Below are 14,667 nucleotides of genomic sequence, written 5' to 3'. Positions count from 1 at the left end.
CTTGCCCAGGGCTAAGTGGCTAAGGAGTGGCAGAGAGGAGTCTGCAGATTACTTCTGCCTGGTTCCCAAGAAGGTGGAATAAAAGCTCATAAATTTACATCAGGTGATGAGGAGATAGGACTATCCAACTCTGCTCATCTGCTCACCTGTCACCCAGAAAATGGGTTGTGAGTATCTGTTGTTACTAGGAACAAAACACTGAACTTGCAGAAATTCCATGGAGTCAGATGGGAGAAATGGCTCAGAAATGAAGACATTGTTTCTCCACTGCCAGGGGGCATCCTAGCCCCTCGAGTCTATAAAATGTATGTATTTATATTCATGTGGGTTGTTTCATTCTTCCCTCTGAGGAGCCTCAAATTTATGTAGGAGAGCATCTGCAGATCACCTGGAGATGTTTTTAAAAAGCATCTCATGTGTACAGATGTGAGAGTTGGACCAAAGAAGGCTGAGCGCTGAAGAAACAGTGCTTTCGAAATGTGGTGCTGAAGAAGGCTCCTGAGAGTCCCTTGGACAGCAAGGAGATCAAACCAGTCAATCCTAAAGGAAATCAGTCCTGAATATTCATTGGAAGGACTGATGCTGAAGCTGAAGCTCTACTACTTTGGCCACTTGATGCGAAGAGCCGACTCATTGGAAAAGACCCTGATGCTGGGGAAGATTGAGGGCAGGAGGAGAAGCGGGTGACAGAATGAGATGATTGGATGGCAGGCATCAGCGAATCAATGGACATGAGTCTGAGCAACAAACTCCATGAGATAGTGAAGGACAGGGAAGCCTGACATGTTGCAGTCCCTGGGGTCACAGAGAATCAAACACAACTGAATGATGAACAAGGAGTCAGTGGCACTGGGGTGGGGTCTGGGTCTGCATTTCTCCTCCCAGGCAGTCTCTGCTGCGGGTTTGAGGACCACACTCAGAGTAACAAGGCTGAAGAGAAGACACGCGTGTTAATGCTGGATGGGCCTTAAAGAGTATCCATTGAGTCCTATTTATTTATTTGGTTGTGCCGGGTGTTAGTTGGGGCATGTAGGATCTAGTTCCCTGACAAGGAATGGAACCCAGGCCCCCTGCATTGGGAACCCAAAGTCCTAGCCACTGGACCCCCAGGGAAGTCCCTGGTATTGAAACAGGAGGGAAGGAGCAGGGCACAACCTAGATGGCTCGGAGGCCTAGACTTTGATCCTCAGTATGTGCTCACTGTAACACATCAGCAAGCTAAATAACACACCCAGAGGCACCATGAGAGTTCTAAAGTCAACCATCAAAGATCAAAAATTCTATGTATGAAGCAGGGGACTCAAAGCCAGTGCTCTGGGACAACCTAGAGGGATAGAGTAGAAAGGAAGGTGGGAGGGGGGTTCAGGACCGGAGGGGACACATGTATACCTGTTGCTGGTTCATGTTGATGCATGGCAAAAACAATCACAATAGTGTCAAGTATCCTCCAATTAAAATAAATAAATTTAATTACAATAAAAAAAAGAATAGTAAAGAACTTGGGGGAGAAAAACAAAAAGTGAGCGGTAGCCCAATCCCTGGAAATCTCTGCCCCTTCCCAGGAACAACTGGAATAATCTTCCCCTCATTAGCCTGTGGTTTAGCCTGTGAAACTACCCAGCCCTTGAAAGCTCACCACATGACATCTCAAGGCCATACTCACCCTCTGACACAGCCCACACTCTGTCTGTGGAGTGTGTTTCTCTCTGAATAAATCCACTTCCTACCTATGATTTTGTCTTTCACTGAATGCTTTCTGCGATGAGACATCAAGAACCTGAGCTTCATTAGGTCCTGAAACCAGGTCTGTGATCTTAGTTGGAAGACTGTGGGTTTTGGCCGAATTCAAGTCCCTATCTGAGGTAAATGGTTTCAACATTAAACTGTACTTGATTTTCTCCTGTTACTCTGTCTCTCTTAGACCAGCCAGAAGAAGCTAGAAGGGCAGAAGAAAACATTTTTCTCCCTGACAGAGTCTTTTGTCAAGAAAAAGCCACTTCTCACCTAGCCAGCTCCTCCCTAGAGATGCCATCCCAGCGTGTAAACACTTCTGAAGTGCCAAACAAAGAGAAAATTCGTTAACACAACTTTGTTAATCAGCTATACTCTGGTATAAAATTTAAGATTTATTTAAAGAGGCAATTTGATCATTTCAAATTTTATTATCAAAACTCATACTTGTACAGTTTATATCAGTACTATGCTAACATTATTATAGTGTTAATTCAATTCCAAAGAAAAACGAACACTTCAGATCTCTAAGGTCTCAGGAAATAAGATACTTTATTTTTTTGTTTTTCAGCCTTGCTCTATGGCCCGTGGGATCTTAATTCCCTAACCACAGATTGAACCCACAGTCCCTGAATTGGAAGTGCGGAGTCTTAACCAATGGACCGCCAGGGAAGTCCAACACATTTTAATTTTATGAAATTATGTTTTATAATTTATATTTGCATCTTTGTAGAGAAAAGTATACTTTTAAAAGTATATCATGTTATTATAAATTTATGGCAGGAGGGGACTGAAAATACAAAGAGAAAAAGGAAACATGCAAACTGTCTAATAAAGAAGAGCTTGTGCTTATATTTTTAAATTCATCCTAGTATCAAATCCTGGCGGTATTAATATTTCCTGGGTTATAGTTAAACTAATGATGTAGCCTGGAGAAGGAAATGGCAACCCACTCCAGTATTTTTGCCTGGAGAATCCCAGGGACGGGGGAGCCTGGTGGGCTGCCGTCTGTGGGGTCGCACAGAGTCGGACGCGACTGAAGCGACTTAGCAGCAATGATGTAGCCCTTTTATTTTAACACGTTACTATTTACAATATGCCAGCCCCTGCAACGGTTACATAACGGTGAAAGTGTTAGATGACCACTTGAAAACAGGCGAGGGTCACATTGCTTTCCAGAAATTCTCCCAGAGGCACTCAAACAGGAAGGCTCCGCGTTCGCTTCGCTGGAGGGAAAAAGATGCTCGCGGTTAATGGCCCGCTTCGGCTGGCTTCGCCTCTGGCGCCCTCTGCTGGCCGCTGCAGCCCAGCTTCCTCCTTGCTCGGTTCCCACCGGTGGTCGGAATCCCCACCTGGGGGCCAGTTGGAAGGCCCAGGTGGGGGACCTTGGCAGGGTTTTGCAGGGCCCTGTCCCAGCACACAGCGCACAGTGTCTGGGTCAGAGGGGAGGCAGGACACGCTGTGGTTCCGCTGATGCAATCCTCTTTTACTGAGAAGGGGGTTTGGCCTTGGAAATAGCAATAACCTTAGAAGAGTCATTCTGATCACAGAACGAGGATCTGTAGTGTCTGAAGCCCCCTGCGTAAATCCATCCCCTCAGTTCTCTGGTTTGTCCTCCAAGCTAGGAACCCTGGTGGCTCCCACTTTACAGACAACGACATCAGGCACTGAGTGTGTGTGTTAGTCGCTCAGTCATGTCCAACTCTTTGCGACCCCATGGACTATAGCCCGCCAGGCTCCTCTGTCCATGGAATTCTCCAGGCAAGAATACCGGAGTGGGTAGCCATTTCCTCCTCCAAGGGATCTTCCCAACCCAAGGATTGAACCCGAGTCTCTTATGTCTTCTGCATTGCGGGCAGATTCTTTGCTGCCTGAACCAGGCACTGAGAGGTCACAGTAATTGTCCAGGTCATACAGAGGTAGGGCCGGGCTCCAGATGGATATACTGGATTCCAGATGCTTTACTGTTGATGAAAAGTGAGAAAACACAGGCAAATATCTCACCACCCTAGAGAAACAGTGCTGATGATCTGGTGTGTTCTTCTCCAGCCTTGTGGAGCAGAGTGTGTTTTGTACAAATGAGATCTCCTGCCATCTGCTCAGGACCCTTGGAGGTACGTCCAGGTTTCCCTCGGCAGCTTTCATCTCCCTTCTCCGCCACTGTTAGTTCTGGGTGTCCTCTGGAGAACGCGTGTTCCCTGGAGCACAAAGTCAGCGGACCTCACACTGTTTCTTTCAGCTTTCTAGAGTCGTCTCCGCAAAGGGCAGCTCTAGTGAGCGGGGTCGCAGGGACCCCTCTGCCCTGGTTGTGTCCCCCGGGGCTGAGGTCACCCCTTGAGCCAGGCTGCCCCCCCACAAGGTGGGGAGTGGCACTGACACCTGAAGATTGGGGTAATGAGTTTCAAGTTCAAGTGGGCATGGGGGGAAAAGAGGAAGCAGGTCGAAGACCTTGGTTTGTGCTACTGAGACCTTGCGGGGCCTTGCTGGAACAGACACCTCCCCCTCTGCTGTAGCTCCTCTGTGAAGTTCCCAGATCACAGCATCTCAGGAATACTTCCTGATGTTAAAAACCACCACCAAATGGGAGAAACTCACACTTGATTAAGAGCCCCAGACCTACGGGGCCTAAGGACTGATATTGTGAACCCCACCTTGTGACCTCACCATCAACCAATCAGAGAATTGCAAACGAGCTGACCACAGACCCTAGGAACACCCTCCTCCCCTGGCCTTTCAAAATGCTTTGCTGGAACTTCCCTGGTGGTCCAGTAGCTAAAATTCCATGCTCCCAATGCACGGGGTCTTGGTTCATTTCCTGGTCAGGAAATTAGATCCCCCATGCTGCAACTGCAACTGAGGATCACGCATACTGCAGTGAAGATTCTGCAGATCTTGCGTGCCGCCACTAAGACATGGTACTGCCAAATAAATGAATATTTTTTTTAAGATGTTTGCTGAAACCCTTCAGGGAGTTCGGCATTTGAAGACGAGACAAGCCACCCATTCCCCTTGCTCAATCCTGCAATAAACCTTCCTCTGCTCCAAATGCCTACATTTTAGTTTGTTTGGCCTCAGGCACACAGACTCGCAGAACTTATGCTCAGCCTACTTACTGGGGGGCAGGTTCTGATGCCCAAAACCATTGCATCTCCTGCAGCCAGGGATGCCAGGATGCATCCAGAGTCCTCTGGAGAGTGCAGGTCTCCTGAGTCCTGCAGCAACGGCCTCCAGGAACTCATCCTCCCCGGGAGCCCCAGCCCGGAGTCCTGGACAGCACAGTGTCCTGAGGCTGGGAGGGGTGGGGTGCCTTGTCCGCCCTGGGCCTGCAGACCTGAAGGGGAGGCATGGGTCTCAGCACTGCACTGGGGACAGAGAGGGCCTGTGGCAGGGTCACTCCACAGGAACCATGGACATTTGTCCAGGCCACGGTTTCCAGCGACCCTGCAGGGAGACAGCTGGGGAATAAACACCCCCTGAGAGACTGAATATACACATGGATGATAGCCAAACCAGTATAAAAATAGAGCCCAGCTCACAGTGGGCAGCAGCACGCCCAGGAAACCAACCCCTTATCGACGGTGACCAGCCCAGGAAGGCAGCCTGTCATCTCCTATAAAAACCTGGAAGCTAAACAACAACCCCTGTAACAGTGGGTCTCAGACACCCCACCTTTGATCAGTAACTGGCAGCTTTTCCAACTTTTGTCCCTGTTGCCAACTCAGGACAAGCCAGTAGTTACCGCTCTCCCAGAGCTGGTGTGTCTCCCACCCACAGTCCTACACATTAACATGCAGAGTATGTGTTTACATATTTTGTGTGTTTAAAGTTTTTGCGCAACTTGCTTTATTTTTCCAGAGAGAAAAATTTTTTTATTTTACTTAGTAATTCATTTTCTGATGTTGTTTTTCATTTATGAAAAATTTTAAACAAAATAAATACAATATTGCTGCATACATTTGATATTCTATTAAAATTTAGGTCATGTTAATTCTATTAAAATTAATTAAAATCTATTAATTCTTTTTGTTTCATGTACATCTCCTCTACTCAAACTATACAGTAAAAACATACATAAATTTCACTGACAATATGCAAGAAGAGTTATTCAAAGTGGTATAAAAAGCCATTTTTGAGAATCACCTTCACCATGTCTTCTGGTAATGTCCATAGATTATTAGCTCCTGTGACCAGGTCATTTTGTGTCTGCCTTTCCATGTTCTTTTCTCTTCTGGTCACAAGGATAAGGGAAACTGAACAGCTGTAGGTGAAGTGTGGATCCTGTGGGTTTTATTCTTTTTTCAGGAACCCAGAGGAGTCTTTTTACATTGTTATTCGAGAAAGTAAGGGCTACTCCCTTTGGATCTAATCTCCCAATTCTTCCAACCAGGTTCACAAGCTGCCCTGAACCCAAAAGAACGGGGAAATCTCCCCAGTACTCCCTTGGTCCCTCATCATCTCCTTCGAAGAACCCCTTGACATGTTTTTCCTTTCCACCTGTGATGTCTGGGCTTGTACAGATGTGCTCCTGGTGGCCTGCAAGACTACCAGCCTTATGCTTGACCAGTTTCAAGGTGGAAGAGAGAGCCAGAGTCAGCAACAGAGACATGGATGATTGAACATGGAGGAACACGCCCCTGAAGAAAGTCCTGGAGCTACAGCCCATCGTGTGCAGTGGACAGAGAGGTGGACAGGACGGCTGCTTTCTCCCTGGGAAGGGGAGACTGCCGTTATAAGAGAAACTGACTTCACGTGGGCTCATTAGTTACCAGGGAGACCAGCAGAGGGCAGCCCCTCACTGCCCCTGTGATAAGCTGGGTCCTGGGGCCACTAGGCGGGAAGGTCAGTCCTGAGCGCAGGGTGTAGGGGAAGCGGGCCCTGGTCCAGCAGCAGATGGACAGAGAGCAAGAGAACAGCCACCCTGAGCTGCCTGAGCCTACAGCTCCTCAGGCCCTGCAGCTCTGCACCTGTCTACAGGCACAGATCTAATCCTGGGGATTTTTCCGTCATTTGAGACTTGAAACGCCGGCTCTTTATGGCTGGCTGAGTGGGGCAGGGCCAGTCCTGGTCTCCCTCAGGATTGCGCTCGCCACCCGCTAGCGGGTCCCAGCACCTGCGTGGAAGCCGGGCTCCACCTGCCCTGGCATCTCCGGGCATCGGAGCTGCGCAGAGCTCGGCCGTCCGTCCCCAGGTCCGGGGCGGGGGGAATGGGGGGAGCACGAGCAGCCCCCGCCGCTGTTCAGCCCCCGGTGTGGATTCCAAGGCCGCCAGACCTGCGGACTGGACCTTCCAGCAGAGCCCGCCGAGGGGTCAGAGGAGGGCCACCTACGGAGTCCGCGGGGACACCTCCCGCCGGGAGACCCTCCGGGTAGCGGGGTTGGGGAGGGGAGACGTGAGCCGGGCGGGAGGGGCTGGCTTCGGGAAGGGGTGACTCAGAGGACCGGCGCGCAGCCCCCTGCAGGTCCCGGAAGGGACCGTGAGCATCAGCTCTGTCTTCGCGACCGGAGGAAAAAGAGCGGACGAGCCATCAGGCCGGCGGGATAAACACGTGCGGAAGGTCGAATGTCTTGGGATGTGACTCGACTCCACTCCTTCTGCTGCCCCTGTACTTTGGGAGGAAAAAAGCCGGCCTGACCCCGACGTGACTTGAACACGCAACCTTCTGATCTGGAGTCAGACGCGCTACCATTGCGCCACGAGGTCACAGAAAAAGCGAGCTGCCTGGGAGCTAAAGGCCTCGCTGAGGCTGCGCCGCCGCGCGGCAGAACGCTGGTGCTTAGTTCATCCCGCCCCCATTCGGAGGGGCGGAGCCGGGCCCATGCGCATGCGCGGCCCGAGCGCTGCTGCGAGTGCCGGCGGAGTGGATTTCTGGAGGGCGGGGCTCCTTTCAGAGACCACCCCCCCCACCCAAGACAAGGAAAGAAAGCGGGTGGGTCTCCCCCATAGCCTGAAGAGTCAGAACTTCATAAACGAGCTTGAAAAACGCAACTTTATTATTTTTTACTTTGCAGATTAGTTCATTGGATTTGTCAATTTTTGTTTTTTAATTGAAGTACAATTGGTTTTAGAGTTTTCCTGGTGGCTTAGCGGTAAAGATCTGGCTTCCCAATGCAGGAAACCAAGGTTCGATCCCTGGGTGGGGAAAATCCCCTGGAGGAGGACCGGGCAACCTGCTCCAGCATTCTTGCCTGGGAAATCTCATGGCCCGAGGAGCCTGGCGAGATACAAGTCACAAAAGAATTGGACACGACTTAACAGTTAAACAACAACATAGTTAATTTATAATTATTGTTTCTAAACCATAGAAGTAAACATTGTCTTTGAGGAAAATCAGAACAGTGCCTGGAAGAAAATTGGAATCTCAGACCATCCCAGAGGTATTGATTGAGGTTTTTTTGCACATTTTTATCAGCTACCTCTACTTCCCAAATCCGTTATTAAACTTTCAAGTAATGGGTAGTATACACCCAGAAGGGCTTCCCTGCTGGCTGAGTGGGTAAAGAATCCGCCTACAATGCAAGATACACAGGTTCAATCCCGGAGTCAGGGAAGATCCCCTGGAGAAGGAAATGGCATCCCACTCCAGTATTCTCGCCTGAAAAATCCCTTGGACAGAGGAGCCTGATAGGCTACAGCCCAAAGGGTCGCAAAGAGCTTGACACGACTGAGCAACTAACACACACCCAGAAAAGCAACCGTGAATTTTCACAAAGTGGTAATATTTGTGTATCTGGCTCCCAGACCAAGAAAGATGTTAGCATCCCTCTTCCAGTGCATTTTTGAGATGAGATCATACTGTACATAACGTTTTCTTTTTCTAGTATTCTCACTTGTCACTATATTGTCCCCATATGTTAGTTAATACATTTCCTAGCATAATTTTAGGGCAGGGCTTCCCAGGTGCTGCCCGACTCAGAGTGGACGCAAACCTGAAGTGTGATTGTGCTGTGCGTGCGCCCCTACAGGCCAGTGCAGTGATGCACTCGGATGAAGGGATGGCAGAGGTTTGTACGGATGGTATCCGGGAGCCCTTTTAAAAGTGACCACCGTCCCCACCAGGACAGACCAGAACGAAGGAGTGAGGCAGGCATACAGTTCTGCAGCATCCGTCAGTCCCTCTTTTTCCCTTGGTACCGCCTCGGGGTTATCGGACCCATGCCCGCTGCAGTGGGAGCACGGAGTCTTAACCACTGCTCGGCTAGGGAAATCCTCCAGGGTCAACTCCTCTTAAAACTTTGCTTGTTTGTTCATCATGGATTTTTTGCATCTATTTGTATTTTTTGACCACGCCTGAGGCATAGGGAATCTTAATTCCCCCACTAGGGATTGAACTCGCAGTCCATGAGGTGGAGGCAGAAAGGCTTAGTCCCTGGACCCCAGGGAAGTCCAACAATTTTTATTTTTCAAAAGACTGCATTTAAAAAATTTATCTTATTTAAAAAATTTTTTTAAACTTAAAAAATTTAACTGTGGAGATAAGCCCCCACCCCTCAGAGAATGCCTCACTTGCTTCACCCTAGTTCCAGCCCTGCTGTTCACCAAAATTCTGTTGATGCCCAGAAATCAAAAAGAACTGCTTCCTTATTGTAGAACTAAACTCTATTATGCCAAAAAAAAAAAAAGAACAACAAAAAACTCATGCAAAATATAGAAATTTTCAAAATGACAAAACAGTCAATGTCCAATTAAATACAAAAAAGGGATAACTGCCATCAGTGACAAAGGTGTGTGGGGAAATAGATATTCTCACTCAGGGCTGGAAAAGAACGTAAACTGGAATTAGCTCTTTGGATTGTAATGTGGCACATGTTTTAGAAATGCTTCTGTCCAAACATCTGCTCTTCTAGAGATTAGGTACTAAAGAACCAGTTAAGGATGAATGCAAAGATGTACCGCCTAGATCGTTCTCACCAGAGCTGAGTTGGTGACAGTGAAACCCAAGATCCACAGCTCAAGTCTAATTTCCAAGGGAGGGAGCACAGGGGCTGGACTTGGCAAGTGCTTGTGTTTATGAGCTCCCTGAATAAAGAGACGTTGAATTGAGACTCCAGGGACATTTAATTGTTCATTTGCAAGGACTTCCCTGGCAACCCAGTGGTTAAACTTTGCCTTCTAATGCAGCGTGTTGTTCTGCTGAAAGTTTTCACTTTCATCTCAGGTTCAAAGGATTTGTTAACAAAATTAATCACTTGTTGCAAACAAATGAACGATACCAGTATTTATTAGAGAATTATCTAGCTTTCTTTCAATATATTAACATTAAAATAGAAACAGAAACAGCAGAGGATACATCATCAGACTGGGTTTTAACCAACATCCAGACAAACAGCACTGGGAAATCCTGTGTCACAGCAAGTCCGAAGTCTGAACTGGGAAAAGGTCCCAGGAAGTGAGCCCACTTCGTGGGTGAGACTTCAAAACTTCAGTTCTGAGGTTCCCACTTAAAATCTCAGGCCACAGACTGATATAGCCATCAATCTGTGAGCAAACTTCAGCTCTGGTTTCATTTTAATGCTGTCTGTTTTATCTCGTGAGCACTGATATTCTCCAGGCCCAGGAGACTGGTTAGATCTCCAGGGCTCAAGAGAATTCCAAGACTTACTCCCTATCTTATCTATGATGCCTCCCAGCTGGCTGGTAAAAGTCGGTGCAAGTGCAGGCAGGCACGTAGCCAGGGTGGCATCCAGGCAGATTAGGGACAAGTCAGAGGCCTGCTCTGCTTTCTTTGTTCCTGAAGCCTGAACAAGAATTCAATCTTAATTTCCCTAACAGAGGTGCAGATTCGATCCCTGGTCCAGGAGCTAAGATCCCACATGCCTTGCAGCCAAAAAAACCAAAACATAAAACAACAGAAGCAATGTTGTAACAAATTCAATAAAGGCTTTTACAATGGTCCAAAAAAAAAAAAAAAACTTAAAATTTTTTCATTAGAAATATTAGAAACCAGTGTTGGGTAATCTGGAGGCCCAGGCCAAAGACAGACTCCTCCAAGCTGTGGCCTCCTGATTAATTGAGAATAAAAGCCACTACATCCCATTACAGGAGAGGGATGCCTCTGGCCATGGCACAGAGGTAAAAAAAAAATTAAAGTTTTAAAAATGCAGATTTGGGGATAATGGAAGACGTTTTCACATACTGAGGTATGGGAAAGTCATTCTGGTTGATACAGAAGTTAACTTGAATCTGATGCTAACCAGAACAGCTTGTTTATGGCGTATCAAATGTACACTGTATATCTGCTTTGATCATTAATGGGTTCATAGACCAGAAGCAAAGAATGTCCATGTTGAAAATATATATATATTAAAAGACTCCCCTCCTGGCACGCCAGTGTTGGTTTCTCCTTCCGTGGTAAGACTCCCTTCCCAGGCACCAAGGCCGTTCTGACTCGCTGGGTATTTGCTCATCTGTTTTTTGAAACCTTGAAGGAATGTACCCTGGACTTGTTTGATATCCCTTGTTCTGACAAGCTATAAAACTGTGCTGACAACCATGCTTCTCCGAAGCAGCTCCTCAGAGGCTGTCTCCCGGGCTACAGTCCTGTTTAACTCAAATAAAACTCTTGTCATTCCTGTTATACTCTGGTTATTATTTGTGATGACAAGGAGTCTTGAATTTCAGGCAATTCTATTTTCATGACGATTTTGTATTATGCCAGGTTTTCCTTCTTTGCTCTGTGCCTTGAAAACCTCGATTAGGAAAAAAAATCCCTCCCTCAACACAGGAAAATTCAAGAGGGTTCCAGTTGGAACCAGTCTGCACCTCCCTGCCTGTCCTTCCCTTTTAAAGCTTCTGGGACCCTCTTAGGTTTTGGGTTTGCTGAGGACATGGTTCGGTATAAACCCAAGTGAGTCTGGGTGATCTGTTAGGGCTCGAATGTCTTCACTGATCTGATGAGAAGGTTGCCATGCTTGTTTGTGGTCAGGGGAGGCTGGGGCAGTGTGGATGTCCTTTACCTTGGAGATGGAGAGCTGAAAGCAGAAAGTTCTGTCTATGGGTCATCAGCTGTGGGTGCAGCTAGCGAGGACCAGGGTCCTGTCCAGTTACTCCATGTGACAATAAGTGTGACTTTCTCAACTTTGCCCCATGTGACAGTGTTGACTGTACTTGTTTCTGGAGATGTTCTTCAGCCTGGAGATCTTTTTTTTTTTGGTCTTAGTTGTGGCACTTGGGATCGTCAATCTTATTCTACTACTACTTAAAATTTTTTTTAATTAATTAATTAATTTATTTTTGTCTGTGCTGGGTCTTCATTGCTGCCTGGACTTTTCTCTAGCTGCAGCAAGTGGGGGCTTCTCTCTAGTTGTGGTGCACGGGCTTCTCATTGTGGGGGTTTCTCTTGTTGTGGAGTACAGGCTCTAGGGTACGTGGGCTCAGTAGTTATGGATCCCAGACCAGGGATTGAACCTGTGTCTCCTGCATTGGCAGGTGGATTCTTTACCACTGAGCCACCAGGGAAGCCCTTCTTTTCCTTTTTAAAAATATATTTATTTGTTTATTTGGTTGCATTGGTCTTGGCTGTGGACTATGGGATCTAGTTCCCCAACCAGGAATCAAACACAGGGCCCCCTGCATTAGGAGGGCAGAGTCTTAGCCACTGGATTACCAGGGAAGTCCCATGCCTAGAGAGAGCCTTGGCATTTTACTAAATCAAAGACCCTCCTGGCTGTCACTCACCAGATGCAGCTGATGGCAACTGGGTACTGCACACACAGAGAGGCCTTGATGACAGACAGGGCCCTGAAATTCCATCAACAGTCAAATGGAGATAGTGCCATCCTCTGGGAACTAAAACACCTGTCTTCCAACATGGAAGAATGATAAAAGGAAGAGCCTGTCCCTATTTACCGGGATTTAAATATGGGTTTAAACTTAGACAAGGAACATTACTGTGGAAGGTTCCCTCTACCAAGGAGGTGGCAAGCGTACCAGTCCTGTCTTTGCCACCTACTATCTGTGTGACACCAGACAAGTCACCCAACTTTTCTTTGCCATGGAATCCTCAATTCTAAGGGCTTCCTAGATGGCTTAGTGGTAAAGAACCTGCCTGCCAATGCAGGAAACACAGGAGATGCAGGTTCCAACCCTGGGTCTGGAAGATCCCCTGGAGGAGGAAATGGCAATCCACTCCCAGTATTCTTGCAGGAAATCCCATGGACAGAGGAGCCTGGCGGGCTACATTCCATGGGTTGCAACATGCCTCAGTCTAAACTGTGACATAACTGAAGTAAAAAGGTTGTAAGCCAAGTAATGCTTTGAAAACGAGCTCCAAAGAGCCAATATTTTTCTAAAAAAAATTTTTTTTAGTTGCAGCAGGTGTATATCTAGTTAACTGACCAGAGATCGAATCTGTTCACCCCACCCCCACCTCTATTGGGAGTTCAGAGTCTTAATCACAGGACCACTGGGATGTCCCTGTTTCCTGACTCTTACCGTGTCTAATAGGCTTCCATGGACATGTCAGAGTTCACGACCTTGGGGCTGTCAGGACTGCCCAGGGCTGTGGGGTGAGATGTGATTTAATCTAATGCTGGGCAAAAGTTGGCTTAAAGCTCAACATTCAGAAAAGTAAGATCATGGCATCCAGTCCCATCACTTTATGGCAAATAGATGGGGAAACAGTGGCTGACTTTATTTTTCTGGGCTCCAAAATCACTGCAGATGGTGATTGCAGCCATGAAATTCAAAGACGCTTACTCCTTGGAAGGAAAGTTATGACCAACCTAGACAGCATATTAAAAAGCAGAGACATTACTTTGCCAACAAAGGTCCATCTAGTCAAGGCTACGGTTTTTCCAGAAGTCATGTATGGATGTGAGAGTTGGACTATAAAGAAAACTGAGCACAGAATTGATGCTTTTGAACTGTGGTGTTGGAGAAGACTCTTGAGAGTCCCTGGAACTGCAAGGAGATCCAACCAGACCATCCTAAAGGAGATCAGTCCTGGGTGTTCATTGGAAGGACTGATGTTGAAGCTGAAATTCCAATACTTTGACCACCTGATTCGAAGAGCTGACTCATTGGAAAAGACCCTGATGCTGGGAAAGATTTGGGGCAGGAGGAGAAGGGGACAACAGAGGATGAGATAGTTGGATGGCATCACCGACTCAATGGACATGGGTTTGGGTGGACTCTGGGAGTTGGTGATGGACAGGGAGGCCTGGCATGCTGCGGTTCATGGGGTCGCAAAGAGTCGGACACGACTGAGCGACTGAACTGAACTAAACTGGGCTCTCTCCAAGCACAAGCAGTAAGCAAGCTTGCTGTCAGTACTTACTCAGAGTTATGTAAGCTGGAAGATGGCTACCACACAGCCCCTATTCCACGTTACATTCTTGTGTTATTTCTCTCCCTCTTAAAAATGTGTTGTTCTTCTCTGATTAGGTGTTAATGGAGTCCAACCAAATCACCCTATTTGGGTCCCCAGGATAGCCAGTGTGACCTTGTATTATCTGACGGATATGTAAATCGGGGAATCATCACCACAAAATGATTCACAAACCTACTCTGAGTCATCTGGAAACTCAGATCTTTGCAATTTTATCACTTTTATGAGGACCTACCATGTCCCTGGCACCGTGGTACTCATTTTACTTTTTGGCTGCATTGGGTCTTTATTGTGGCTGGTAGGCTTCTCTCGTGGAGCATGGGCTTAGCTGCCCTGTGGCATGTGGGATCTTAGTTCTGGGACCAGAGATTCAACCCTCGTCCCCTGCGTTTCAAGGACGAAATCTTAACCCCTGGACCACCAGGGAGGTCCCAGTAGGTATTTTATATGTTACCTCATTTAGTCTTCACAACCAATACACTCCTGAATTCTTCATGGAATTCTGCGTTTTTCTATGGTTGTATGATCTGTCGGTCCCCATAAATGGGTGCCCTCTTGCTCTCTGTACATCCCATGCCCCACTGGCCCTGCCTCACCCTTATGCTATGCAA

The 14,667-nt window shown here is 47.4% G+C and overlaps 1 protein-coding gene and 1 non-coding gene across 2 annotated transcripts in view; both read right to left on the bottom strand.

The window, feature by feature from the left end:
* Positions 1 to 14,667, bottom strand: part of SLC47A1 (solute carrier family 47 member 1) — a 66,483-nt gene that overhangs the window by 34,151 nt on the left and 17,665 nt on the right. The gene's annotated exons all lie outside the window — the stretch shown is intronic.
* On the bottom strand, positions 7,360 to 7,431 carry TRNAW-CCA (transfer RNA tryptophan (anticodon CCA)). Its single transcript has one exon. It is a non-coding gene; the product is annotated as a tRNA-Trp (tRNA).

Source organism: Giraffa tippelskirchi, chromosome 3 (genome assembly GCF_054371585.1).
Source record: "Giraffa tippelskirchi isolate mGirTip1 chromosome 3, T2T-mGirTip1v1.2.pri, whole genome shotgun sequence".
NCBI lineage: Eukaryota > Metazoa > Chordata > Mammalia > Artiodactyla > Giraffidae > Giraffa > Giraffa tippelskirchi.
Note: the sequence above shows the minus strand (reverse complement) of the source record. Positions and strands in the feature narration are given on the sequence as shown.